The following is a 13,531-nucleotide window of genomic DNA, read 5'->3' as shown; positions in this document are numbered from 1 at the left end:
CGAGGAATTGGGGTGTTAAGTCAAGACATGGATCTTGAGGGTCAACAACGTGGGGTCGGACTCAAGGTAAAGTTCTAAAGGGCCACCAAGAGGGGTTGGAGGAACGTCAAGACACGAGTCCTGAGGGTCAACAACGTGGGGTCAGAATAATAATAATGCTGATCATTTCTATAGCACCCACTCCCGTGTGAACACAGCTTTAGGCGCTTTACATGTACAAGCTATTTTCCCACTCGCATACGTGCGCACGCACCCACACACACACACACGCGCGCGCGCGCGCACACACACACACTCACAATCACGCACACATTACACGCACACACATCTACTTGCTTATCACACGTTACAAAATGAGCACATACAAATACATAACAAAATAATATAAACTATGCAATTCGCACAATACATAAATAGATACATAGTCATTTACATAAACATTGTACTGAACATGAATCTACTGACATGATGATTTCATTAAATGTGTCTTTAAAGATATTTTAAATTTAGACTCAGATGCGGTATGTCTCAAGAGTTGGGGAAGAGAGTTCCAAACTGATGGAGCAAGATAGGCAAACGATCTTTCAGCTAATTTTTTTACCTCCCTTTCTGGGACTCTTAAAAGATACCGATCGCCGGATCTTATTGATCTAGAGTTTGGAGCATAAATTTGGATGAGATCACTGATATATGAGGGAGCTTTATTATTGGCACATTTATGATATAATATTGTAGTTTTATACGCTATTCTAGCTGACAAAGGGAGCCAATGCAACGTTCTTAAGATGGGAGTAATGTGATTCCTCTTTTTTCTGTAGTACTAGCCTTGCAGCTTGATTTTGAAAATGTAACTTGTGAAGAGTGGTATTTGGTATGTTAGTTGATAAAGCACTGCAATGACCGAAGCGTGAAAACAAAGATGACACGAGCGTTTTCAAAGAGCCTTCATTCAAAAACAGATACATGTATATGACAAAAGAAATAGTTTTAAGTGATCAGCAACGAGGGGTTGGAGCTAAGTCAAGACATCACTCCTGAGGGTTAACAACGTGGGGTCGGACCAAAGGTAAAGTTCTAAATAATCAACAATAAGGGGGTGGAACTATGTTAATAAGTCCTACTAAAGGGTCACCAAGAGGGGTTGGAGCTAAGTCAAGGAATGTGGGGTCAAAGTAAAGTTCTAACAGGTTAACAAGAAGGGATCAGAATAATATTCCAAAGCTTTTACAAAGAGGGGCTGGAGTAAATCTCCAACAAAGACATGAAGACCTGAGTATATACACATTGGCTGTTGAACCATTTTTCTTATAGTAAACAAGCTTTTCATTGTCTTTAAAAAACTATTTTGTAGCGCTATAAAGGCTTTCAATTTTGTTGAATCAGTGGACTTCAAACTTTTCACAACTCCAAAGTTCAAGTTAAGAAAACACTGGTGGTATCAGAACGTCTACCACAGAAGGTCAAAGGCCAAACTAACAGCTTGCAGCGCTTGTTTATTTGTTTTTGATCAAGTCATGATTGATTGAGTAGCTGTTTTACGACACTATCAACCCAATTTGACCAAGTTAACATTAACAGCACAAACAAAGTGCAAGAAATATTACAGAATAAAAAATCCACTCCAACAACTTCACACTCAAACTCAAAATCAGCAGGAAGCTCTACCCACACCATTCTACCCCTGCAAACACCCCCCCCCCCCCAAAAAAAAAACCCTAAAAAATACACTGCCCCCTCAACTACCTCCCGCCATGGCCATGGCAATATCTACAAAATCCTACTCTGAACCTAGCCTATCCACCTAGCTCCCTATCAACCTATCTGCCTATTTCTTTCGCCCCACTGCGTCACTTTAAGCCTGAGTGTGATATACGGAAATCGTAGCAACAGAGCACTGTGAGACCTGTTTGACCAGAAAAGTGGCTAGACCTTCTTTTGTCACCAAAGTTTGCACTGAAAGTAAGGAACAAAACCTCTCATCATTCTATATCAGTGACAATGTTTCTAAGTAGCTTCATTACAAAATCTCCTTCTGGACATCATACAAGGAATATTGTTTTCTTGAGTCTTTGCTGGTTTTTAAAGCACTATCAACACAATTTATTGTACGATGAGCTGGCCTCCGCAAAGCAAGTGCAAGGGCACCCCCATCTTCGCTTCAAAGATGTGTGCAAGCGAGATATGAAATCACTTATATGGGCTCTTAGGTGGGAGACACTGGGAGCTGGTCTCATCAGATGTGAAGCCCGACTGCGACAGGCAGCTGAAGACAAACGCCATCACCGAAAGAACAGCCAGAGGCTACCAACGCAGGAAGACACCATTCACAAGTGCAGCCACGGCTACAAGGACTGCCATTCTGTGTGGACCTGTTCAGCCACAGCAAGCGCTGCTCTCGAACCTGAAATCTCCTACGGCGCAGATCCATAGTATCCTGAGACTGAAAGATGCCATGCCATAAACACAATTTCACATGAGAGAAATAAAACAGCCAACTGTTATAGTCCATGGTAGTCATCTGGAGGAATTGACATGTCTATTCAAGAGTAGCTGCATATTGAAGGATTCTTGATGCCTGGCAATTGTCTGTTAGTTCTTGAATATCTAATTGAAGAAAAATTGTTTCACCGTGCTATTGGCACAATTTGATCATGTTAGCACAGCACACATTTGGCTGGATGCCCTGTGCAGCGCGGGGATGTTACCATCCAGGGTGAGTGGAAGGTCCTTCCTGTCAGGGCATGGTATCTGCTTCTTTGGTAGCTGTTAACTGTTGGCTTGACATCTTTCTAAGAAAAATATATACGGTAGCGTGAGTTACTAAATTTGAATAAAGACAATGTACATAGCTGCAATAATGGTCACTTAGCGCACACATGAGAAATAAAGTTACGGAGAAAAAAAAAAAAAGGAATGACCCTACAAAGGCATTCTCCTTCCAACAGCTATAAGAAATAGTGATAGTTTTTGATGGTGTATAACGAGGCAATTTTTTTCATGTAAGTGCCAACTACAGATTTTCCTAAGATCTGCCTTTCATAGCACATATTAAAAGGACGTGCAGACATTTTTAAAAATATGTCAGTACATAAGTTTAAAAACTTTTCCTTTATTTTTTTCTTAAGAACCTGCATCTGTATAATTTGTTAATTTTTCAAAGTAGAAAAAGGGTCGCTATAAAATTGTTTGCTACCGGTTTAAAAAGACAGACATTAATAAAAAATCTGTCAGTATATGTTTTATCATTTACCCATTCCGCCTAAATGCCAAATTAAAACTTTAAACTTTAAATCAGAAAAACCAATTGGTATTTTTCTAATTTTACTTCAATAATAAAAAAACAAATAGAGTTCCAAGACATATTTCTCAGACAAATACCTCCTGTAGATGCTCCTGTCTGTGGGTGCTCCTCCGGCTGGTCCTCCTGTCCGGGGCTGGTCCTGGTGATGAAGACGTGTCAATTAATAATATCCTCTTGAAAATATACAATTATTGTAACTGTTTCAGAAAATAAAAAAGAGTCACTTTTTAATATTTTTTACTACTAGTTTAAAATACCAGAAGGACATTCATAAAAATCTGTCAGAAAATACGTTTTATTATTTTTTCTTTTCACATAAATGCAACCCCCCCCCCCCCCAACCCCCAACAAACTTTCACCTTGAAATTTTAAAAAAATTGAACTTTTAAAAAAAATCAAATATTACCTTAATAATTAATAAATAATTTTCCAAGACATATTTCCCAGACAAATACCTCCTGTAGATGCTCCTGTCTGTGGGTGCTCCTCCGGCTGGTCCTCCTGTCCGCGGCTGGTCCTGGTGATGAAGACGTGTCAATTCATACAATCGTCTTACATCTATGGGCTACAGTTTTGTATTTTTGATTCAGAAAATAAAAAGACTCGTTATAATATTATTTACTACCAGTTTAAAAGGACATAAGGACATTATTAAAAATCCTGTCAGTAAATACATTTTATTATGTTCTCTTTTCACCTAAATGCCAAAAAAAAACAACCTAACAAACTTTCACCACGAAATTTAAAAAAAACCATGAAATTTATTTTTCTAATTTTACTTTAACAATTAACAAATAATTTTCCAAGACATATTTCCTAAACAAATACCTCCTGTCTATGGGTGCTCCCCCGGCTGGTCCTCCTGTCCGCGGCTGGTCCTGGTAATGAAGACGTGTCAATTAATACAGTCGTATTGCAACTATACAATTTGTATTTTTGCTTGAGAAAATAAAAACAGTCGCTATATTTTCTACTATCGCGTTTAAAGGCCAGAATAACAGTTATAAAAACCTGTCAGTATACCGGCATGCGTTTTATTATATTACCTTTTCACATAAATATTTTTTTTTAACTTTCACTTTGAAATTGAAAAAAAGCTCCACCAGCAATTTTTCTAATTTTACTTCAACAATTAATAAATAATGTTCCAAGACCTATTTCCCAGAAAAATACCTCCTGTAAATGCTCCTGTCTGTGGGTGCTCCTCCGGCTGGTCCTCCTGTCCTCGGCTGGTCCTGGTGATGAAGACTACAATCGTCTTACGTCTATAAAGTTTACATTTTTGTTTCAAAATATAAAAAGAGTGGTTATAATATTGTTTACCACCAGTTTAAAAGGACAGAATGTCATTAATAAATATTTTTCAGTAATTACATTTTATCATTCTCCCTTTTCACCTAAATGCAGCAATAAAACTTTTACCTTTAACAACCCCCCCCCCCCCCCCTCTGTAATTATGATCAAATAATGTTTTACCAAGACATAGTTCACCCCCCAGGGCGGTGCTACTGACTGAAGTGTCTTTAGGCCATTCCCAAAGTGGGGACATAAACCATGTTCTTATGAATAGTAGAATTGTAATTGTAAATCAGCTGATTCATCAATACCATGCCCATAACTGTGCCTGGACTGCAAGAGGGAACTGCTGCTTTTTCTTTCCAGATCCATACTATAGTCATTTCCTCTAGTTCTTTTGTATGTTTGTCAAACTCTTGTGACCCACTATTTCAGGGGTGCCTTGATAAAGCAGACTTTGTGCTGTTGAAGCTAGAGAGGTGGGCAGAGAAAGTTTGATTCCCAGTAAGGACTTCTCTGTTGACATCCACCCCTTGGCGCTCATATGACCTTATGCAGTTGCGAGCGCCATAAAACCTCTACTGATTCAAACAAGAAAGACATATTTCCCAGACAAATACCTCCTGTAGATGTTCTGTCTGCAGGTGCTCCTCTTGCTGGTCCAGGTGGTCCTTAAGGAACAATCCAGTATACACGCCACTCCAACATCATCACACTCAAACTCAAAATCAGCAGGAAGCTCTACCCACACCATTCTACCCCTGCAACCCTTCCCACCCCTCCCCCGGCCCCCAAAAAAAGAAAAACCTGCACTGCCCCCTCAACTACCTCCCACCATGGCCATGGCAATACCTACAAAATCCTACTCTGAACCTAGCCTATACACCTAGCTCCCTATCAACCTATCTGCCTATCTCTACAGCCCCCACTGCATCACTTTAAGCCTGAGTGTGATATACGGAAATCGTGTTGTCTGTGGGTGGTCATCCGGCGGCTGGTCCTGGTGATGAAGACGTGTCAATAAACACAATCTTCTTACATCTATGCAGTTTGTACTTTTGTTTTAAGAAAATAAAAGAGTAGCTATAATATTGTTTTTTACCAATTTAAAAGGACAAAAGGACATTAATATAAATCTGTCAGAAAATACGTTTCATCATTTTCCTTTTTTATCAATATGCAAAAAAATAAAACTTGCCTTTAAATCATAAAAAACAATAGGTACTTTCCTAATTTCACTTTAATAGTGAATTAACAAATAGAGTTCCAAGACCTATTTCCCAGACAAATACCTCCTGTAGATGCTCCTGTCTGTGGGTGCCCCTCCGGCTGGTCCTCCTGTCCGCGGCTGGTCCTGGTGATGAAGACGTGTCAATTAATACAATCGTCTTACATCTATACATACAGTTTGTATTCTTTTTGTGAAAAAATAAATTGTCGATAAAATATTTTTGCTACTGGTTTAAAAAGCATCAAAGGCATTTTAAAAAATTTGTCCCAAAAATATGTTTCATCTTTTTCCTTTTTTCACCTAAACATTAAAAAAATGTTTTCCTTGTACTTGTAATCAGAAAAACCAATAGGTATTTTTCTAATTTTACTTTAATAGTAAATTACCAAATACAGTCGAACCTACCCTGACGGCCACCTCTATAAGACAGCCACCTGTAAAACGGCCACTTTCCATTTCCCCCCTTGGTTTTTTTCTATATAATTTAACTTTGTAAAACGGGCACCTGTCCAACTCGGCCGCGGCCATCATATTTTAACACACAGCCCCTATCACACCAAACAATAACACTTGTCTTAGACGGCCACCTTAGTGACTCCATTACGTTTTGTCATAAATTGTGCATTGGCCCCTGGCGTTGTGGGGGGAGCCGTCATAATTAAATCCCCTGTCGTTTTTAATGTCCCTCCAACTCCAACCGATCATGTTGCGTAGGCCCCTCCCACTATTGACCAATAGGTAACAAATTTTCATCTGCTGGTGGGGTAAGCGTGTGATACCTCATAACCCATAAGCCCCGCCCAAAACTCAAACAAAAATCGTGAGATGAGTGGTCACTGTTTACCCTGTCTGTAACAAAGTAACAATGGACGTCAACAAGAACTTGTGACAGAAGCATCGCTTGTTCTCCTCGTGGTGGCGACCCATGAGTTTCTTTTATTACCATAGCACTTGGTCCTCCTTGTCTGACACTTTTCCTTTCATTGTCGCCCTCGCACAAAAGCAGCAACAAAAGAAAAAAAAAGAGAAAGAAAAAACTTCAGCAACAACAATAACAACAACAATAACAACAACAATGCAGCTACTTTCGAGAGACCTCAGAAAGGAATGGTTTGTTTTCTTCATCTTGATCAGTCCTGCCCAAGACAACTGTCTTATACGGCCACTTTTCTCCTCGACAATGGGTGGCCGTCTTACACAGGTTCGACTATTACCAAATAATGTTCCAAGACATATTTCCCAGACAAATACCTCCTGTAGATGCTCCTGTCTGTGGGTGCTCCTCCGGCTGGTCCTCCTGTCCGTGGCTGGTTCTGGTGACGAAAACATGTCAATTCATACAATTGTCTTGTGGCTCTACAGTGTCCATTTTTGTTTCAGAAAATAAAGAGTTGATATTATATTTTCACTACTGGTTTAAAAGGACATTAATAGACATCTGTAAATACGTTTTTTATTTTTCCTTTTCAGCGAAATGCACTTAAAAGCCTTACAGCTTGAAAATTGTTTTAAAATAAATAGATTTATTTTTCTAACATCACTTCAATGTTTGATTACATTATGCTATTTGCACTGGGACATCTGACTGCATTTCATAGAAAGACAACAAAATGGTTCGGCCACCTGTTACGTATGTTACCTAGCCAGCCAGCCTTGAGAACCTATAACACCAAGCACTCAAGCTATAAAGGAAGAGGAAGGCCACACAAAAGGTGAATTGAAGTTGTCAAGGAAGCCCTGATAAATCATAGTATCCGAACTGAAAGAGCTGCGGAGCTGGCCTACCATAGAAAACTGCATCTCCCCTCTATGCATAATGGCAACAGAGGATGAAAAGTAAAAGTAGGTAATTGATCCATAATGTTCCAAGACATAAACATAATATTTCCCAGACAAATACCTCCTGTAGATGCTCCTGTCTGTGGGTGCTCCTCCGGCTGGTCCTCCTGTCCGCGGCTGGTCCTGGTGATGAAGACGTGTCAATTAATACAATCGTCTTACATCTATATAGTTTCCATTTTTCTTTAAGAAAATAAAGAGCTGATATATTTTTAGTACTGGTTTAAAAGGACATTAATAAAAAGTCTGTCAGTAAATACGTAGGCCTCTTATTACTTTCCCTTTTCAGCTAAATGTAAAAATAAAACTTTTACCTTTAAATCAAAAGAATCAATATATTTTTCTTTGTTCTTTTTTTTTGTAGAGGTTATACGGCGCTCACAACTGCATAATGTCATATGAGCACCATGGGGTGGATGTCAACAGAGAAGTTTTTACAGGGAATCAGACTTACTCTGCTCACCTCTCTGGCTTCAGCAGCACAAAGTCTCTTTCGACTTTCAAAGCACCCCGGAAATAGTGGGTCACAAGAGTGTGACAAACATAAAAAAGTAGAGGAAAATGACGATAGTAAGGATTGGGAAAGTAAAAGAAGCAGTTGCCTGTTGTAGTTCAGGCACAGTTATGAGCATGACATTGTTGAATCTGTCCTTTTACAATTCTACTGTACATAAGAACTGGAGTATGGTCAGACTCGCTAAATCAGCGTCCGTGAGTAACGAAGCGCTCGCTGGCACTACCCGCAAACAAGCGGACGGGTAACGAGCCATCCGCTTGTGAAGGGTAGTTCGCTACTCGCTACTCATCGGACAGAGACAACAGTTCCTTTAGCCAGCGAGCGGACGGGTGAATGGAGAGACTCCATGCATTCAAGCAGGCTGGCAGACGGACGGGGAGCGACTCCTATTGCATACTATTTACACCCTATTTTGATTGACTGTGTAGGTGTTTTACGGCACTATCGAACCAAATTCTTTAAACTTCGCCTTCAGGTTAAATTGGAACATACACAGTGCGAGCCACACACGAGGTGAAAGGTTACACACATAGTGCTACGTCACCAGCCTCTCCCACTCCCGGTGGCACCGCTAGTGGCTTGAAACACTATGCCTAACTAACAAACAATAGACGGCGGGCCTAACATCGAGTCGAGTATATCGTGTGCTAGAGTTAGTCCGTTCGCCCGCCTGTTAAGTGAATTAAATTGTGGAGCGGACCAAAAAAAAAAGAACTGACTTGAGGTCCGCAGTCTGCTACAGACACTTCAGTCAGTGGCACCACCCCGGGGGGGGGGTATTTTTTAAATTTTGTTTTAATTTTTAATTAACAAATAATGTTCCAAGACATATTATTTTCCAGACAAATACCTCCTGTAGATGCTCCTGTCTGTGGGTGCTCCTCCGGCTGGTCCTCCTGTCCGTGGCTGGTCCTGGTGATGAAGACGTGTCAATTAATACAATCGTATTGTATCTATACATTTTGTATTTTTGTTTCAGAATATACAAGAGGGGATATATTTTTACTACTGGTTTAACTGTTTAACTAGATCTATGTCTCGACAGTTGCAGCATTCGGCAGTCGAGGTCCATATGGCTAGATCGATGCGAAGACATTGTATTATGGTACGAGTGGAATATAAAAAAGTATGAGCTAACAAGCCTTAAGTTTGACCCGGAAGTCAAAGATAAATGAATTCTACATCTGCGTAATGCTTAATTGATGAGTTTGACTCGAAACAAGTGGTTTTATAAACGTAATATGTCGGGTCGCATTTCCACAAACACGAGAGAATTACGCGGACACGTGATTTCAAATTGCATGTTAAAAGGTCAGAAAAGACATTAATGAAAACGGGTCAGGAGAAATGTTTTATTAGTTTTCTTTTTCACCAAAATGCAAAAAACAAGTCTTTCACCTTGAAATAACAAAACCAATAGTTATTTTTCTAATCTTACTTTAATGATTAATAAATAATGTTCCAAGACATATTTCTCAGACAGATACCTCCTGTAGATCCTCCTGTCTGTGGGTGCTCCTCCGGCTGGTCCTCCTGTCCGCGGCTGGTCCTGGTGATGAAGACATGTCAATTAATACAATCGTCTTACCTCTATACATACAGATTGTATTCTTTTTGTGAAAAAATAAACTGTCGCTAAAATATTTTTGCTACTGGTTTAAAAAGCATCAAAGACATTTTTTAAAATTTGTCCAAAAAATATGTTTCATCATTTGTCAATTAATACTTTTGTCTTACGTCTATACAGTTTGCATTTTTGTTTCAAAATATAAAAAGAGTCGTTACAATATGGTTTACCACCAGTTTAAAAGGACAGAAGGTCATTAATAAAAACCTTTCAGTAAAAATACATTTTATCATTCTCTCTTTCCACCAATAAATCTTGCAACAATAAAACTTTTACCTTTAACTCGAAAAACTATGATAATGAACACTGAGACATAGTTCCCAGACAAATACCTCCTGTAGATGTTCTGCCTGCGGGTGCTCCTCTTGGTCGTCCAGGTGGTCCTTAAGGAACAATCCAGTATACATGCCACTCCAACATCATCACACTCAAACTCAAAATCAGCAGGAAGCTCTACCCACACCATTCTACCCCTGCAACCACTCCCCCCCCCCAAAAAAAAAATACATTGCCCCCTCAACTACCTCCCGCCATGGCCATGGCAATATCTACAAAATTCTACTCTGACTCTAACCTATCCACCTAGCTCCCTATCAACCTATCTGCCTATCTCTACAGCCCCACTGCGTCACTTCAAGCCTGAGTGTGATATACGGAAATCGTAGAAGCAGACCACTTTGATACTTGTTGGACCAGAAAAGTGAACAAACCGTCTGATGTCACCAAACTTTGGACTGAAGGAAAGGGATAGAATTGTCTCGTCATCTTTCTAGTTCAGTGATCTCATGTGAAGCAGCTTCTGTACAATATCTGAAACAGTACATCATACAAAGAATTTTTCTGTCGTTGAGTCCATGTTTTTACAGCCCTATCCGCACAATTTCACACAAGCTTGAGAAATCAAAGTGCACAGTCAGCTGTTATAGTTGCCAGTTATCGTTTGCTGGTGTAACTGACCGAAATCCATTTCAGGGTAGCTGTGGCAGTATATTCGTCTGGCTGGTTGTCTAAGAGTGAGTGGAAGGTCCGTGCTGTCTGGGCAGGGTGTCAGCTTCTTGGGTGACTGTCAGCTGTTGGCTTCTCATGTGGGTGCTGGCTTTCTGTGAAACATAAATTTGAAGTCAAATTAGTTATTAATTAAACTTTACAGTTTAAGCAAAGAAAAGCACATCCAAGGCAATAACAATCATCAAAATGTAAGGGAAAAATACGACAGACAGGCACAAACTACAGGGGAAAGGAAACGAGAAGGTTCTGTCATTGACACCCCTCACCCATCGACAATAACAAAAGGCAATATATTGGTGGGGTTTTGGGGTGGGGTTTTGGGTTGTTTTTAAAAAAAGTGTTTTACGGCCCTCACAACTACATAAGGTTATATGAGCGCGCGGAACACTTTAAACTTTTTCAGTTGGTAGGGAATTTTGAAATTTGCCCGGGTGGCGGTCAAAGCCTGCTCTTATCGATTGTGAATCACCAAGGGATCTTTAACGTGCGCAACCTGCACACGGGCCCTCCGAGAATTTTCGCCCTTGTCCCAGAAGGCTAGGTGCAGGGGTGTGGCTGAAAGACAACAGTAAGAAGGAGCCAGGGAGAAGCAGTAGAAAGGCTGCAGAAAGAGTCAGAAGCCCAGAGGAGGGGGCAAATGAGGTGAAGGGGTGGGGCAGAAAGAGGAGACGAAGGCAGACAATAGAACATTGCTAGAGAGCAGGCAATGAGGTGAAACGAGACAATTTTAGAGAATAATTTTTTGGTCGCTACCCGGACTCGAACCCGGGACCTTCGAATGAGCGGCCAACACCCTAACCTCTAGGTCACGAGAGCCCCCATATTGGTTTTTGATTGAGTATTATGTTCTATATCGCTTTAGAGAAAATCTGTTCATGTATTTGCCACATACAGATTTTCCAAACATCAACTTTTCTTACTACTGATTAAAAGGATGGACATACATTTACAAAAATCTGTCTGCAAAATTATGAGTTAAAAATGTTCACTTTTTTACAACTTTGATACTATGCATTTCTTGTAGACTAAATATTTGCAAAACAAAGATCTTTCCTGGGTCAATAATATTAACAATGACTTCCTGTTGGAGCATTTAAAATATCAAATACTGGTATAAGCGTATCTTTGAATTCACCGCATTCTATCAAAATAAGCCAAACAATAGAAGAAACAAATTGTAGCATGTTATAAAGAAAGGACATTTTTATCCTTCTAGGAGATGTTCTTCACATGATTGTGTATTTTTGACCAATTAAAACTTCAATTATTCCAATATTAGTATTGGTGTGACAAGAAAAAGATGAATGCAACCTATTGAAGGAGAGGTTCCACCTTCAGTGAAACGAAGCAACCAATATCATAAATTGTTCTCAGTTGAATTGATTTAACAAGCAAATATTCAGGTCTTATGTTAATCTTAAGACTCATTACTCGACATGACCAGGGACATTTTTTGAGAGACACCTAAATACAAACATGTAATTTGAAGTTGAACTCAAAACTCACCAATTATTGGTACATTTTAATTTCTAAAGTAGTAATTGAGTTAATGTCCTAATAGGGGAGGTCTGTTAAAAGGGGGAGGGGGAGATGGAGGGGGAGATGGAGGGGGAGAGGGAGGGGGAGAGGGAGGGGGAGAGGGAGAGAAAGTGAGAGAGAGGGGGAGAGGGAGAGAGAGAGAGAGAGAGAGAGAGAGAGAGAGAGAGAGAGAGAGAGAGAGAGAGAGAGAGAGAGAGAGAGAGAGAGGTGGTTGCAGGATGTGGAATACTGAAAATAGAAATTACTAAATCTGAAGGAACTAGGAGGAAGGGGTTGGGGGGGGGGGGGGTGCAGTAGAAAGAGTGCACAGGAAATGCAAGTGAGAGAGAAACAACGGAACTAGTCCAAAATATGGAAAGGGGAATGAAATGACCTTTCAGTACGCACAATATGTACAATGAGTAATGAGGAGGAATGGGGAGAGACGAAGAATGAGGACTTGATAATAAGAAATAATATAGTGTAAAGCGCATAGAGCCTGCTGTTGAGCGGGGATATGCGCTATACAAATGCTATCTATTATTATTATTAAGAATTGGAATACGGTTCAATATCAAGAAATACGAAAACAAATAACATACCTGAATATTTGCTAAGATATAATGAAATCTAAATCTCTATGTGTCGCCTGATCGCCTCGGTTTCATTGGCACAGGAGACGGAAAGGCAGTGTCCAATGTAGTTTTACTACTGGAATCACAAGTACCCGAAATGTCGCCAGCTTCGAACTGATTAATTTCTGCTCAAAGTGCCCTAAGAGAGCACGAACTGAATTGTATTCACCAAGTAGCTGTCTGCTGATTGGCTGTTGGATCTCCGAATTCTACTCATCAGTCACTTTTTTTTTAAAGTTTAGAGTAGGCCTACTGTAAACGAGGCGTCACAAAAAAGCGTGGACAAACATAGCCAGGAAGAGAACGTTGTTGGTTGTTTTTGCCCCCCTCCTCCCCCTTCTGCCGGGCTAAGGGTTGAGTTAGTTAATTTGTATTGAGAAGGAGGAGGACGGGAGGAACAAAATCAAAGAATCATAAATATACATAAGAAGATTTTTGTCTATATGGGGCTGAATGGAGTGTTGATTTTAAGTAAAAGGTGCAGGGGGTTGGCATTTAGGACTTATCCTTGTGCTTTTGTGTTTTCTTGGGCAAACGACTTGCAAGAAAATAACGGAGT

At 40.0% G+C, this 13,531-nt stretch overlaps 1 long non-coding RNA gene across 1 annotated transcript; it reads right to left on the bottom strand.

Moving 5' to 3' along the window:
- Positions 1–10,793: 10,793 nt before the first annotated feature.
- On the bottom strand, positions 10,794–13,052 carry LOC106011353. The gene is made up of 2 exons (XR_001184727.2): positions 12,940–13,052; positions 10,794–10,911 (listed from the first exon to the last, which is right to left on the bottom strand). It is a non-coding gene; the product is annotated as an uncharacterized LOC106011353 (long non-coding RNA).
- Between the last annotated feature and the right edge of the window lie 479 nt (positions 13,053–13,531).

This window comes from Aplysia californica, unplaced genomic scaffold, assembly GCF_000002075.1.
Source record: "Aplysia californica isolate F4 #8 unplaced genomic scaffold, AplCal3.0 scaffold00095, whole genome shotgun sequence".
Classification (NCBI taxonomy): Eukaryota; Metazoa; Mollusca; class Gastropoda; order Aplysiida; family Aplysiidae; genus Aplysia; species Aplysia californica.
This window is presented reverse-complemented; position numbering and strand designations above follow the sequence as displayed.